General features: G+C 41.9%; 2 pseudogenes; both read right to left on the bottom strand.

Moving 5' to 3' along the window:
* Nucleotides 1-5,032: 5,032 nt before the first annotated feature.
* LOC102425041 lies at nucleotides 5,033-6,037 on the bottom strand (annotated as a pseudogene).
* Nucleotides 6,038-6,210: 173 nt separating this feature from the next.
* On the bottom strand, nucleotides 6,211-8,686 carry LOC102425352 (annotated as a pseudogene).
* Nucleotides 8,687-15,495: the final 6,809 nt, after the last annotated feature.

A 15,495-nucleotide genomic window follows, 5' to 3' on the forward strand; every position in this document is an offset into this window, starting at 1 on the left:
CTGGGGTTTTGTTTAGCTTCTATATTTGTAACAATGTTTCAAACTGCAAGCTCAGAGGCCGGCAGCAGCAGGCGAGGAACATTGAAGTCCTCTGTCACTGAAGCAAGCAAGCTTCCTGTTCGCTTTAAGCTGCCTGGCTGCCGGCCACCATCTTGGCTGGCAGTTAATTTGCATATCGCCCTGATTAGCCAATGGGAAGGGTAGCGGAGGTATGGCTAATTACCATGCTTCTCTTTTATCAGTGTAGATTAGAGATGGGGATGACAGGAAATATGCAATCATGAAAGTAGATGCTGCTTGTTCTCTTATTTTAGGAAAAGAATAAATTTAAGAGAGAGTTAACAATTACTGACAGTACAAAATATGCAAAGAGTTCTAGTGCTCAAAGGCTTAAACAAATATTTAAAATAAAGATTATCTTGAGAGGAAATATAACCTTATATTTCTATGTGTTAAAATGCAATGCTTTTGAAGAACTTTAGCCAAAAGTAAAAAAAATAAAAATAAAAAGAAATAAAGAAAAACATAATACACTATCATCCCTAGAAAGTCTGTTACAAAGACAATTTTAAGGCATCTGAATTCCAGTCAAAAATTTAAAATGCACAAATATCCTTAATAAGAAGGACAAAACATTTTCAAGTTGATTATCCTATATAATAAAAGCCTAGGTGGCGTCACACGTGATGTCAACACAAGATGGCCACCACAAGATGGCCAACAAGGGAAACGCATTCTGGGGGGGGGGGGGGCAGCCCACCAGTGGAGGGCAGTTGGGGGAGATTGGGCCAGCAGGGGAGGGCAGTTGGGGGTGATCAGGCCCCCAGGAAAGGGCTGTTGGGGGTGATCAGGCCAGCAGGGGTGCAGTAAGGCATCAATCAGGCTGGCAGGGGAGCAGTTAGGGGGTGATCAGGCTGGCAGGTGGAGTGGTTAGGGGCAATCAGGCAGGCAGGCAGGCAGGCAAGTGGTTAGGATCCAGCAATCCCGGATTGTGAGAGGGATGCCTGACTGCCGGTTTAGGTCCGATCCCTGTGGGCCTAAACTGGCAGTCGGACATCCCCCATGGGGTCCCAGATTGGAGAGGGTGCAGGCTGGCTGAGGAACACCCCCCCCCCCCCATGCACAAATTTTGTGCACTGTGCCTCTAATGTAAAATAAAAGTAGAAATATGCCTTATCTGTAGACAGTGTCCACAGTCAAGTACAGGAGTGTGATTCCCACCTGCTAGCCTGGGCTGAATTACTTGAGAGAACAGCCATATTAACTAATTCACATTTAGTTGATCACTGTGAACAAAACTGATGTGTAAGCAGCCTAACTTGTGAATAACTGCTTCTAGATCTGAAAGTAGTTGAATCCTGAAACAGACTGGCACACGCCTTCACTGGTTATGTTCCCTGGGAGTCAGGGCTCAGATGTGGTTTCCTAGGTTGGTGTGGGGATGTCCTGCCATCCAGCCTCTTACACTCTGCATAGGATGGAGAGCCAAGGCTGGGTTATAAGTTACAGTCTTTTAAAACAGATACTGTTTGATCCATAACTAATCTTTTGAGACATTTGAAGACCAAGCTTAAAACATTCTGTTTTTAAGCTTTTGTGACCAGCAGTTTTTATTAATTTTAAGTTTTAAAACATATATTCCATATCTACACTAATAAAAGAGAAAAATGGTAATTGGCGTACGACCGCTACCCTTCCCATTGGCTAATCAGCGTATCCTTATGCAAATTAACTGTCAGCCAAGATGGCGGCCGGCAGCCAGGCAGCTGGAAGGGAACGTGAGGCTTCCTTGCTCCAGTGACTGCAGACTCCAACGTTCCCCGCCTGACTTCCCGGCCTCTGAGCTGGCAGTTTGAAACATTCTAACAAATATAGCCAGCTGGGATCTCAGAGCTGAAGTTATACATTGTTTCGATTATAGAACGGCAAACAAACCAGCAGCGGAAGCCTCAGAGCTAGAGCCAGAGCTAAAGCTGGCCCAGAAGAAAAAAAAAAAAGAAAAAAAGGAGTGGTTGGGAGCTTCCCGCCAGCCTGAAAGCAGTCAAAACCGCCAGCCTGAAAGCAGCCCTCAGCCCCTCACCCAGACTGGCCAGGCACCCCAGTGGGGACCCCCACCCTGAAGGGTGTGTGACCAGCTGCAAACAGCCCTCAGCCCCTCATCCAGGCTGGCCAGGCACCCCAGTGGGGACCCCCACCCTGATCCAGGACACCCTTCAGGGCAAACCAGCCGGCCCCCAGGCCTCTATCCTATATAGTAAAAGGGTAATATGCCTCCCAGCACCGGGATCAGCGGAGCCACGAGGCCTCCTGGCACCAGATCAGCATGACAGGGTGCAGCGCCCAAACCCCCTGATCGCCCTGCGGCTGTGTGTGTGACAGGGTGCGGCGTCCCAACCCCTCTAATCGGCCCTGCTCTGTGTGTGACAGGGGGTGGCGCCCCAACCCCCCCCCCCCACGGGCCCCTGCTCTGTGTGTGACGGGGTAGAGCCATAACCTCCCCATCGGCCCTGCCCTGAGTGTGACAGTGATGGCGCCCCAACCCCCTGATCCGCCCTGCTCTGTGTGTGACAGGGGGCGGTGCCCTAACTCCCCTATCGGCCCTACTCTGTGCGTGACAGGGGGGAGCTCCCCAACCCCCTGATGGGCCCTGCTCTGTGCATGAGAGGGGGGAGCTCCCAACCCCCTGATTGGCCCTGCTCTGTGCATCACAGGGAGTGGCGCCGCAACCTCCCCATTGACCCTGCCTTGAGTGTGATAGGGGGCGATGCCCCAACCCCCCAATCAGCCCTACCCTGAGCGTGACTGAGGGTGGCATTGCAACCTCCCAATCCGCCCTGCTCTGTGCATGACAGGGGGTGGCGCCCCAACTCCCCAATCAGCCCTGCTCTGAGCCCGACCAGGGCTGCACCTAGGGATTGGGCCTGCCCTCTGCCACCCGGGAGCAGGCCTAAGCCAGCAGGTTGTTATCTCCCGAGGGGTCCCAGACTGCGAGAGGGCACAGGCCGGGCTGAGGGGCCCCCCCTTCCCCCCCGAGTGCACAAATTTTTGTGCACCGGGCCTCTAGTATTATTATATATAGCTAGCACATATGAATTTTGAGTTCTTTGGACATCCCTTAATAAACAGCCTATTTTCATTGTTGGAAAAATATCAGCACAAGTTGGCTGAACACAGTACTTCATCATTTCCTGCTTCATCTCAAAATGAACCAAAGGGTACATAGAGCAAAGTTCCTGATATAAGACATGAAATAGTGAAAAACTTGATTTATAGAAGTAAAGTTTAATTAAGTTAGAAAGTACCAAAATAAATGGAACAATACTTCAGAAAAAAGAAAAATAAATAAGACAAATAAAAATAAAATTTTAATTTAAGCATGTTATTTAATAACATAATAAAAATTCATTAATTTTCAATGAAACTACACTAATATTTACATTTCATTCTACTTGTGATATGTCAAATATGTATATCCACATGTACACAAACAAGATTAACAAAAATTCTTCATGGTTGTGAATGAATTTAGTAATTGGTTTTCTGTTAGAAACAACATAAAAAATGTTTTCCTAAAGTTTAGGTTCTTTACCTTATGAAAATGTTGATTCATTGCTCTCCAATAATTTAAAAACTGAAAAATAATCCTCTAAACCTTAAGGCTATAAGGAGGGTAATAACATCAACTGCAACTACAACAATAATAACACACACACACACACACACACACACACACACACACACCACAACAACAGAGTGTTGGTTGAAGTATATAGTCTATAACAGTGATGGTGAACCTATGACACGCGTGTCAGAGGTGACACGCGAACTCATTTTTTTGGTTGATTTTTCTTTGTTAAATGGCATTTAAATATATAAAATAAATATCAAAAATATAAATCTTTGTTTTACTATGGTTGCAAATATCAAAAAATTTCTATATGTGACACGGCACCAGAGTTAAGTTAGGGTTTTTCAAAATGCTGACACGCCAAGCTCAAAAGGTTCGCCATCACTGGTCTATAATAAAAAATTATACTATATAATGTAGATCAGAATTTTTTTTGCTATTATTGTAGTCTCTCTTTTTAAAAAAATTTAAATTCTTAGTGTTTAAAGTATTACACAAGTCTCCTTTTTTCCCCTCATTGATCTCTCCCCGGGCACCCCCACCCCCCAGCACCTCCACCCCCTGTCTGTGTCCATTGGTTATGCTCATATGTATGCATACAAGTCCTTTGGTTGCTCTCTTACTCCCTCACCCCCTGCCTTCCCTCATAGGTTGGACAGTCTGTTTGATGCTTCTATGACTCTGGTTCTATTTTTTTAACAGTGTATTGCTTTATTGGGGCGGGGTTGGGAGGGGAGACACCATGGTGAGGAACAAAATCAGTGAAAGGAATACAAACTCAGGAAGCAATAATGTTAAAACAGTAGTACACAAAATGGTTAACTGCAATCACTTTCTTAAGGGGACTCCACTCATGGAAGAAAAACTTTAATTGCCATTGCAAAAAACATCTGAATGAAGTAGCAATTGTTTTCAATAACATTAGAGAATATGTCCTAGAAATGGGAGGTAACTGGATGTAACATCCTGGCAGCAATTTAATAGAACAGTCCTGGATGGTTAGGCTGAGGCCAACACCTAATGAGGACGAAAGCCTTGTCTGTGGGGAATTTTGGAGGATACCTGGAGAAATATTACACTGTGCATAAACCAAATTGAATTGTTGTCATAAGTGTTGTAAAGTTTCATACAGTAAAAGTTTTTTTCTACATGCGCTTCAATTTCACAGCAAGAGTGGCATAGGATGCCTAAACACAGAAGAGAGCATTCATGCAAGATATCTAACTCCTTGATATAATAATGCATACAATTCAAAATGATTACACTATCATTACATCTAGGGCTTTCTGCAACTACAAGGTGGTGGTTATGGAAAGCATGGTCCCGGTATCAATATCTAAAAAAAGAGCCACCACCTTCTTTTATGTGTGTTTCCTTTTTGCGTTTTTTCTTCATTTTTCTTAATCAACTCTGCTGCTATTGCTGCTTCTTAGCAAAACTGGTAAAAACAAAGTTGTAATCATTGAACATAGCACTCTGGCAATCAAGACGTTTAAAACCTCCAATTTTCTGGGGCGAAGAAAGCACTGTGTGACATTTAGAACTCTGGTTTACAAACAAGGTGGTCACACATTTTCCTGGCTTGAAGACTTCCACAACTTTTCTGATCAGGTCATCATAGGAGGTCTGACTTAAGTTTGTTTCAAAGCTAACATAAGAAATTCTGGTTCTGGAGTGATGTGAATAGTCCAATAAGTTCCATCCGATTTCATGCCATTCATCGAATACCCACAAGCATTGAACATTGTGGCATCAATGACAGAACCTGGTATCAGGTCACGAATTCCACTCTCACGAGTGACATCCTTTGCAGTAACACCATCTTTCATGTAGAACTGGTCCATAACTGCTGGGGCAAGCTCACTCATCAGAATTTCCAGGGTTTGATCTGGCTGACTGATTACCCTACTCTCTGGGAAATCCAAAGTATATAAGTACCAACAGTCAGAATTCATACATCCCATCCAATATGCTGCTCCATTTGGGAAAATTGCATTAAGAAACTCTATTTCTTCCTGGAAACTCCGGTGTGGGTACCCTTGGTGAGAAGGCTTCATGAAATTCTTATGAGAATAAAAGAAGCTTTGAATTGAGTCAAACCCACTGTAATCCCTAGCAAGTTTCAACAGGGGAACCAGTGCTTTCAGCAAGAGGGTGGTACCACATGTCTTCAAAATGAAACGTCTCTTGGAGACAAACATGCTACTCTCACTGAGGACATAAGCTTCCTGCTTGTCAGCTTTTGTCACCCTTATGATTGAACATTGCACATCCTTCAAAAGTATGTCCCACTCGGATTGTGGGACGGTGCGAAGATCCCCAGATCCTTGACTTGTGTCGGCTTGCTGCTTGGACAACCAAACCTCCAGGAGCTTCTCGGACCATTCGAAAAAAATGTGCAGCTTCCATCACCATGAGACTAGCGAACAACCAACAACACAGAAAATCAACTAAATTAAATCTCTTCTCCTGCCGCAGCTGCGGATTGTTCCAGCTGTTTCAGGTTCCTTTTTTTTTAATTTTTTTTTTTGCTACAATTTTATATTAATTTTTTTTTAAAAAAAGAATAAAATTTTCCCGGCTTTTTTTTTCAATAAAGGCTGGGAGATATTTATTTTAACAAGATCATAAATAACAAAGAAACAAAGTAGGTCCCAGACTCCAGACAGTGCAGCAGGATAAGGGATAGGAAGTTGTTGGGTGAAAAGTGGAGGGGGCTAGGCATCACCTACGACAGTCACAGAAAAGGTGGGCTGCAGGAGACTGCCCCTCCCTGCCCTTGGAAAAGGTATGCTGGGGCAGCAGGGGGAGGCTGTAGTGCTGTGATGAGGCAACTGGAAGAGGCAAAGATTGAGGATGCTGAGCTAATTCTACGAAGAGTGACATGGGAACCACAAATGCTGAAAATAAGCTGTGTGGGTCTAGAAGAAGCAAGCGGGCACTCTGCACACCTCCAGGAACCACTTATGAAAATGGTTAAATTTGACCCTTAAAAACAACTGCACAGGCTTTAGCTCTGTGGTTTTGTGCATGGGCTGTACTTAACCTGGGTTGCTCTGTGACAGGTGAGGGCTCAAGAGGTCCCTGGAGCAGCCTGGCCTCAGCCCAGGACAGGTGTCCAGACATGTGGGAGTGGGACAGTGGGCTCTCCCCAGATAGGAGGCCATGTGCTTGGACTGGCTGGACCTGATTTTCAGGATGGTTTCTTGTGATGCTATCCACTACACCTCCTTATACCTAAGGATTGGATCCTGGACTCTATGAGTCTTCCAAGCCTGGAAGAGTAAGACTGGGATAAAAAGGTACCTGACTGGTGATTTATTTGGAAGGGAAAAATAAGGACCACCCTATGCGTGGCCCAAACCGTGAAGTAGGGCAGAACTATGCCAAGAACAATATCAAGGAGTAGAGGTCTCTGAGCCTGGGGAGACATTTGAACTAGGTGCACTGCCTAATGCCAGAAATAGGGGCCCAGGTGGCAGTTCTGATAAAGGCTTTACCCTAGGTAAGGCAGAGAGAACAGGCAAACCCTGAACAGGGAAGGGGTATGATCTGGGAACCTTTGACTAGGGAGGCTCATGTTGGTCAAAGGCCCTGAAAAACAATGCTTTCGACAGAAATACACAAAAGGTTCTGTATATCTGGAGATGCCTATCTATAGGAAGCCGGTGTCACATGGTCGGGCAGGATGGTGAGGAGGAGACAGCGGCATCACAGTGGCCTCTGGTGCGATGTATTTACAACAGAGCTCAATGTTAAGGGAAGGACAGATAGCAGGTCACTAACAGCCAGGAAACAAACACTGGAATCCACCGACGGACTCTGCAAACCTGTTCCGGATCAGGAAAGTGGCAACAGCTTCAGCTACCTTGTCTGGGGCATCCTCATGGACTGCGTGGCCACACTGAGGTAGGACCTGCATCTGGAACTTCCCTTGCATTTGGCCAATAGTCAGATCTTTATCCAATCTATCAACACCAGCCAAGAGCAGCAATTTAGGAATAGGACAACTAAGAAAGAGATTGGATAAGCCTCGGAACCAGCCATCCCAGTATTTTTCAGTTTTTGCCAGTTCAATCCTCCAAGTGTATGGATGGTCTTTCTTGGTCTCCATGTCATCTTCCTTCTTCCTCTTGTTTACTGATTCACTTCCTTCTTCATCATCTTCGTCTTCCTCTATGATTCCTTCCACTACAGATTTTGTGCCTTCTGGACTTGTAATTCCTTCACACTCTTTGACTTGGCCAACCATGGAGACACGGGCAGACTCCAGATTTCTAATCTGGCCACTCTTCACACTCCATTCAATGGCATTCTCCAGAGACTTGAAGGTTTTAGGATGACCACGTAAGAAATTCTGCATGCTATTAAGAGCATCCATGGCTGTACCTTCCACAACATCAATCACGCATAGACCCAGGAGGCTTGGCACCAGGTTGGATGATGCTGTGTGGACTGCAATAGCTCCACCCATGCTATGTCCAATCAGCATAATTGGAGGAGGGAGGTCCCCATACATGGCTTCAATTACATTGCCAACATCTTTTGCCATTGTTTCTGCAGACAGATCTTCAGAATTCTTGACTTTTGTTTCACCATGACCTCACAGATCCAAAGCTACAATCCTACATTGAACCCTGCTAATGATCGCTGCCGTGAACACAGCCCAGGAAAGGGCGGAATGGCCTCCTCCATGCAAAAGGAGTAGGACTGGACCCTCTGAACCACTCTTATAAACCCGAAAAGAATCCTTGCCAGTTTCATTCTCTACTTCTACATCTTCCATGGACTCAAAGTACTGACTCCAAGATACCGGGGAAAAATCCCGTTTTCTTCCAGGGCCCATTCGCATCTTGGCTCCGCTCTGATTGCCTCCGTTGCCGGGTAGAGGGGGGCGAGAGGGCAGGCGGCCGAGGTGCATGCTCTTCTCGAGGGCGGACATGAAGGGGAGGCCGCAGTCACACAGGAGCCAAAGCATAGTCCCAGGCGAGGTGCGGCCCAGCTGGTCACAGCTCGCCCCTTTAGCTGCTCCCAGTCGCCTCTGGACAGCACCCAGGCAAGCTGCCTTTTTTTTTTTTTTTGGTGTGGGTGAGCGAAAAGTTGAATGTGAGTCTATTGGAAATAGAGGCAGATACAGTTCAGTCTCCTGTAGTCCGCTCTTTCACGGTTAGAGAGCGAGCTGAGCGAGCGCTAGCTAATGTCCCCGGCCATACTGTGGAAGCTTCTGGTTCTATTTTTGATCCTGTTTATGTTTTTCATTATATTCCACAAATGAGTGAGATCATGTGAAATTTATCTTTCTCTGACTGGCTTATTTCGCTTAGCATAAAACTCTCCAGTTCCATCCATGCTGTTGCAAATAGTAAGAATTCCTTCTTTTTACAGCAGTGTAGTATTCCATTGTGTAGATGTACCACAGTTTTCTAATCCATTCATCTGCTGATGGGCACTTAGGCTGTTTCCAAATCTTAGCTATGGTAAATTGTGCTTCTATGAACATAGGGGTGCATATATCCTTTCTGATTGGTGTTTCTGTTTTCTTGGGATATATATTCCTAGAAGTAGGATTACTGGGTCAAACGGAAGTTCCATTTTTAATTTTTTGAGGAAATGCCATACTGTTTTCCACAGTGGCTGCACCAGTCTGCATTCCCACCAGCAGTGCAAGAGGGTTCCTTTTTCTCTGCATCCTCTCCAGCACTTGTCGTTTGTTGATTTCTTGATGATAGCTATTCTGACAGGTGTGAGATGGCACCTCATTGTTGTTTACATTTAGTGACTTTGAGCATGTTTTCATATGTCTCTTGGCCTTCTGTATGTCTTCTTTCGAAAAGTGTCTATTTAGGTCCTTTGCCCATTTTTTGATTGGATTATCTTCCTTTTGTTAAGTTGTATGAGTTCCCTATAAATGTTGGAGATTAAACCTCTAACAGAGATAACATTGGCAAATATGTTCTTCCATGCAGTGGGCTTTTTTGTTGTTTTGTTGATGGTTTCTTTTGCTGTGGAGGGAAGCTTTTATTTTGATGTAGTCCCATTTGTTTACTTTGTCTTTAGTTTCCAATGCCCTAGGAGCTATATCGTTAAATATATTGCTACAACAAATGTCTGCTATTATGCTGCCTATGGCTTCTTCTAGGATTTTTATGGTTTCCCATCTTATGTTTAAGTCCTTTATCCATTTTGAGTTTATTTTTGTGTATGGTGTAAGTTGGTGGTCTAGTTTCATTTTTTTAATGTATCTGTCCAATTTTCCCAACACCATTTATTGAAGAGACTGTCTTGACTCTATTGTATGCTCTTGCCTCCTTTATCAAATATTAATTGATAATAATGGCTTGGGTCGATTTCTGGGTTTTCTGTTCTGTTCCGTTAGTCTATATGTCTGTTCTTGTGTCAGTATCAGGCAGTTTTGAGAACAGTGGCTTTGTAGTATAGCTTGATATCTGGTATTGTGATACCTCCAACTCTGTTCTTCTTTCTCAAGACTGCTGCAACTATTCGGGGTCTTTTTTTATTCCAGATGAATTTTTTGAGAGTTTGTTCTAGGTCTTTGAAATATGCTGTTGATATTTTAATGGGGATTGAATTGAATCTATAGATTGCTTTGGGTAGTATGGACATTTTAATGATGTTGATTCTACCAATCCATGAACACGGTATATTCTTCCATTTGTTTATGTCTTCCTCTATCTCTTTTTTTCAGCGTCCTGTAATTTTCTGAGTACAGATCCTTTACCTCCTTTGTTAAATTTATGCCTAGGTATCTTAATGTGCAATGGTAAATGGGATTTTTTTTTTTTAGTTTCTCTTTTTGTGAGTTCATTATTGGTGTGTAAATAAGCCATAGATTTCTGGGTGTTAATTTTGTATCCTGCAACATTGCTGAATTCATTTATTAGTTCTAGTAGTTTTTTGATGGAGTCTTTAGGGTTATCTATGAACAATATCATATCATCTGCGAATAATGACAATTTTACTTCTTCTTTTGTTATTTGGATGCCTTTTATTTCTTCTTGTCTGATCACTATGGCTAACACTTCCAGTACTATGTCGAACAGGTGTGGTGAAAGTGGGCATCCCTGTCTTGTTCCTGTTCTTACGGGAAATGGTTTTAGTTTTTGCCCATTAAGTATGATGTTGGCTGTAGGTTTGTCATACAGGCCAATATCCCTGATGAACATAGATGCTAAAATCCTCAACAAAATTCTAGCAAATCAGATCCAGCATTACATTAGAAAGATCATACACCATGACCAAGTGAGATTTATTCCAAGGATGCAAGGCTGGTATGATATCCACAAATCAATAAACATGATATATCACATAAACAAATTTAGAGACAAAAATCACATAATCATTGCCCTAGGAGCTATATTGTTAAATATATTACATTGATGCAGAAAAGGCAATTGATAAAATCCAAAACCTTTTCCTGATAAAAACTCTCAGCAAAGTGGGAATAAAGGATCATACCTCAACATAACAGATCAGAATTTTTGTCTAGATTAAAACCATTGAAGTGATCTGAAAACATTGTGAAGAATATGTGGGCCATCATAAAAACTAAGGTGAATCCTTGTCCAATGAGACCTTATTTTTAATAGTGTAACATTCTCCATAGAGACTTGAATGGTAAAAATCATTTTCTTCATTCACCCTATCCAATCAGTAGTGCCCGAAAGATTCACTATAATCCATCATAAACCTAAAAACACGTAAAGCGTCTTTGTTATTGCCACCCAAAACTGAGCCCAGAATAGATATTATATTTTTTAAAATAATACTAATTATATAGTTATATAATTATTATTAATGACATTGGTCAACGATGTACTTCAATCCATACCATGCATCAAACTATATTAAGTACTTTACAAACATGATTTCAATGTCATTAACTCTGTGAGGTAGCCGTTTTTGTTTTCCACCATTAGACAAGTCTTAGTCTAAGATATCTAACCTAATGGTTGGCAAAGCCTAGTTATGGACGGTGTTCGTTGACACCGAGAACTCAGAACTCTTCACCAGCTGTATATACTATTTACAAACATAGTCAGTTGAGAATGTAAGTAGAAATATTAAATCAAAGAAGATGTTAAAGAAGAAAAATACCTTTTCAAAACGTAGCCCCAGCTAAAGTCTTGGTTATTACTTATGTTACTTTTCTAAGTTATTGAACTGAAGTAACCCAGATAAGCCCTGCTGCTTTCAAACATCCTTTCTTGAAGCACCGACGTAGCAGTGAGTCTGCTGGAGAGCTTTCTCCCAGCTGCCTGATCTTTCGGAATTCTGAACCTCTGGTGAAGAGGCAGCTGCATTTTTATTAGAAATATGGGAAATTAAAGATTGAGTTTTTATCAAATGGGATCAAAGGTATTGCGAAGCATGTTATGTTATTATGTCTGCCTTATGAGATTTGAGTCATAGTACTCAGCAGGAAAAAAAAATATTCATTCTATAACAAGATATGTTGGGTTATATACCACACAAATCCAAAACAAACTAAGAAAATAAAGTTTTGATATTTTTTTCTATCCACCATTATCAGACTGACACCTTTGTCTTCGGGGAAAGGCACCAATCCATATTTTTTACTCCCGCTGCTTTCTCAGGATATAGATATGCGTCCAGGTTTTCCTCACAGCTAATTCCTGGCTCGAAATGGCTCTAAAGCAAAACTAGTTACTCGGCCCACTTCAAAAGCATGAGAGTAATGTTATTGGAAGTTTAAAGTAGGCAAGTTTATCACTATCTAATGTTTGTATAAATACGAATATTTAATTTTCTAAACCACCTAGTCTGAAAGAAATGGACTTTTATCAAGACCTATCCCCAACAAAAATACTAAATAAGAGAACATACTATCCCCAATGTTCTTATCTTACTGAAAACTTAAAAAGCACCCTACTTAAATGAAATGTGATTCTGGAAAGCTCAGTTTCCTGAATGAATATATTACATATGTTTTCATGGTCTTCTGTTCATAAATTGCATTCATAGCCTCTGTTTTATTTACTTTTCAGAACAGTTTGCAAGTCAGACAAGGGCACAAATCAGAAGCATTTTATAGTTATTACTTATACTCAAAGAAGCTAAGGGACCTCCCTAGCACACATATGTTATAAAACGAACACTAGCATCCAGACGCCTGTGTTTCCCACCTCTTTGTGACTAGTCGCATTTGCTCATCTACTATCTGATGTTACCCTTCTAAAGATCAAGCACTTTGTGCAGTGAACCTTCAATCCTCACCTAATTTGGGGTATCAAAATGCATATTTAAGCCTAAACCATCTCATATCATTTTTCATACAGTCTATACAGTTCAGAGTCAGAAGAATAATTGTTTCAGCTCCTTTTAAATTTGAAAAAAATCCATTTAACATCAAAACAAGAGATATTACTGGATAATTTATTCTATAATATGGCTACAAATCATGCTTTTATTTATAAAAATTCTGCTGTCTTATCCTTCACAGAATAAGAACAATAAATGACTATGTTGAAGACTCAGGTGTATAATACATATTTACATTATTTGTCTAGCTTCTAAAAGTTGATAGTTGCTCAATAAATACTCGTCTTAATTTTCAATAGACTAAAATACTTTTTAAAAAATGTTATAAGTTGAATAAACCTAAGGTCTCAAAGTTTAAAAATTCCAATATGGCCTTGGCTAGTGTTGCTAAGCGGTTAGAGCACCGCCCCATGCATCTAAGGGTCATGAGTTTGATTTCTGGACAAGGGATTGTGCCTTGGTTGCAGGCTCCCTCCCTGGCCCCAGTTGGGGCACATGCAAGAGGCAACAAATCTATGTGCCTCTCTCTCTCTCCTCTGTCTTTCTCCCCTCTCCCTCCCTCCTTTCCACTCTCTCTGAAAAGCAATGGAAAAAATATCCTCAGGTGAGGATTAACAACAACAACAAAAATTTCTATATGAAGGTATCACAAGATATGCATATATGACCCAGTAGCAGCAAATTGTTAAGATAGTTAAATAACTATAACTATAGCTAGCTATAACCATAAAATATACATATAATCAAAATGGCAATATGGAGACATATATTTAAATGTCAACAAAAAAAAAGTAATTTAAAAAGTAACAGTTGACTTCTATTTTGGGGTAAATGGAGTAGTTGTAGCCAGAAAGACCAACTACTAAGAACATTTTAGGAGGGGGGCGGGTTAAAGGGAGGTGAAGGAGGATATACGGGGGATAGTGATGGACAGAGACTTGACTTCAGTTGGTAAACACATAATACAGTGTACAGATGACGTGTTGTAGAACTGTGCACCCCAAACCTGTATACTTTTGTGCACCCCAAACCTGTATATTAGGGTGACCAGTGTCACCCTAATATAATCAATAAAAAGGAAAAAAAAGTTTAAAAAGTGCATGTGCGTAATGGACAAATTTTCTATAATTTTTAGGGTAACTCCAGAAATGTACTAATTATTCTAAAAACATTCTAAATTGTAAGACTTTTTTATTCATTTTGGATACAAGTTTCTTTCAGATACTAGTATATGATTTGCAAATATATTCTCCCATTCTGTGAGTTGAATTCTCAAAAAACCACACTTTTAGATTTGTATTTTTAAAATATTTTAATTATTTAAAAAAACAGATGAACAACAAAGTCAAAAGAAGATATCTATACTAATAAAAGGGTAATATGCTAATTAGGGTGGATGTCTTCCAGACATCCATCTGGACATTCTTCCGGACAAAGCTACAGTGGCTGCGAGGCCCAGGGCTCAGGCAGCCTTGGGCTCAGGCATCCATGGGATCAGGCAGCTGCGAGGACTGGGACCCAGGCAGCTGTGAGCCCCAGCGGCTATAAGGCCCGGAGCTCAGCCTCGCAGCACCCTGGCTGGCAGTGGCAGCAGCAGTGGGTGATGGGGGCAGCACTTCCCCCGATAAAACCGGGTCCCCCCCCCCAGGGGGCCAGACTGCGGCTTATGCCCGCTCCCCATGGGCATAAGCCGCAGTCTGGCCTCCTTCTGCGGGAGGCGACCAGGACATCCCCTGAGGGCTCCCAGACTGTGAGAGGGGACAGGCTGGTGTGAGGGACCCCCCCCCCCCAGTGCACGAATTTTTGTGCACCGGGCCTCTAATAATTATATAAATAACAAAACTGCAAAGAATTGATTTATCTTTGTCAGCAGTTACTTTACCACAGTGGACATTTGCAGACTAAGAGAAAAGACAAGATTCTGAAATGTTTTGCAAAGAAAGATGGTGGTTGTTGTTGGATAGGAAAGTGAAGCTCTGTGTTTGGTAACTTTATGGAGCAGAGAGGTAACACTGTAGGTTTCAGCAACCTTAAATTTCACAATTCCCTGTAAGAAAAATAACTTTTTCAGCAGTGCAGAGTGGAAGGCAAAAATACAAAGCTTTTTCTCCAGTTTTACAGGTCCCTGGAGACAAACTTCAGAGTTCAGGACCCATCAGGAGAGGACAGGGCAAATAAAGGGGGCTCATGGCTAAAAATAAATATCTCTGAAGGTAATGCTCTCCAGAAAGGATGAGTCAGAATAATATTAAAAGCTAATAAGGTATACTTCTTCCAGCCAAGATGGAATAATGACTGAATTGTTCCTTCTTTTCAAAACAAATAAAAATGTTGACAAAATATATGAAACAAAACATCTTCAGACACTGGACACTTCAGTGATGCTAATAGAGGGGAAAGAAATGAGTGACGTAAACCTCTACTTTTTCTGTTTCTACTACATGTGCCCAATAATCATAAACACAAATGTGTAGCATGCTGTAATTCACTGCAATTTTCAAACAAAAACAAAAGCCAAAATCTAAACTTATTTTTCAGCTACAATTTTTGATAGGCATATTTTTAGG

This window comes from Myotis lucifugus, unplaced genomic scaffold, assembly GCF_000147115.1.
Source record: "Myotis lucifugus unplaced genomic scaffold, Myoluc2.0 scaffold_118, whole genome shotgun sequence".
Classification (NCBI taxonomy): Eukaryota; Metazoa; Chordata; class Mammalia; order Chiroptera; family Vespertilionidae; genus Myotis; species Myotis lucifugus.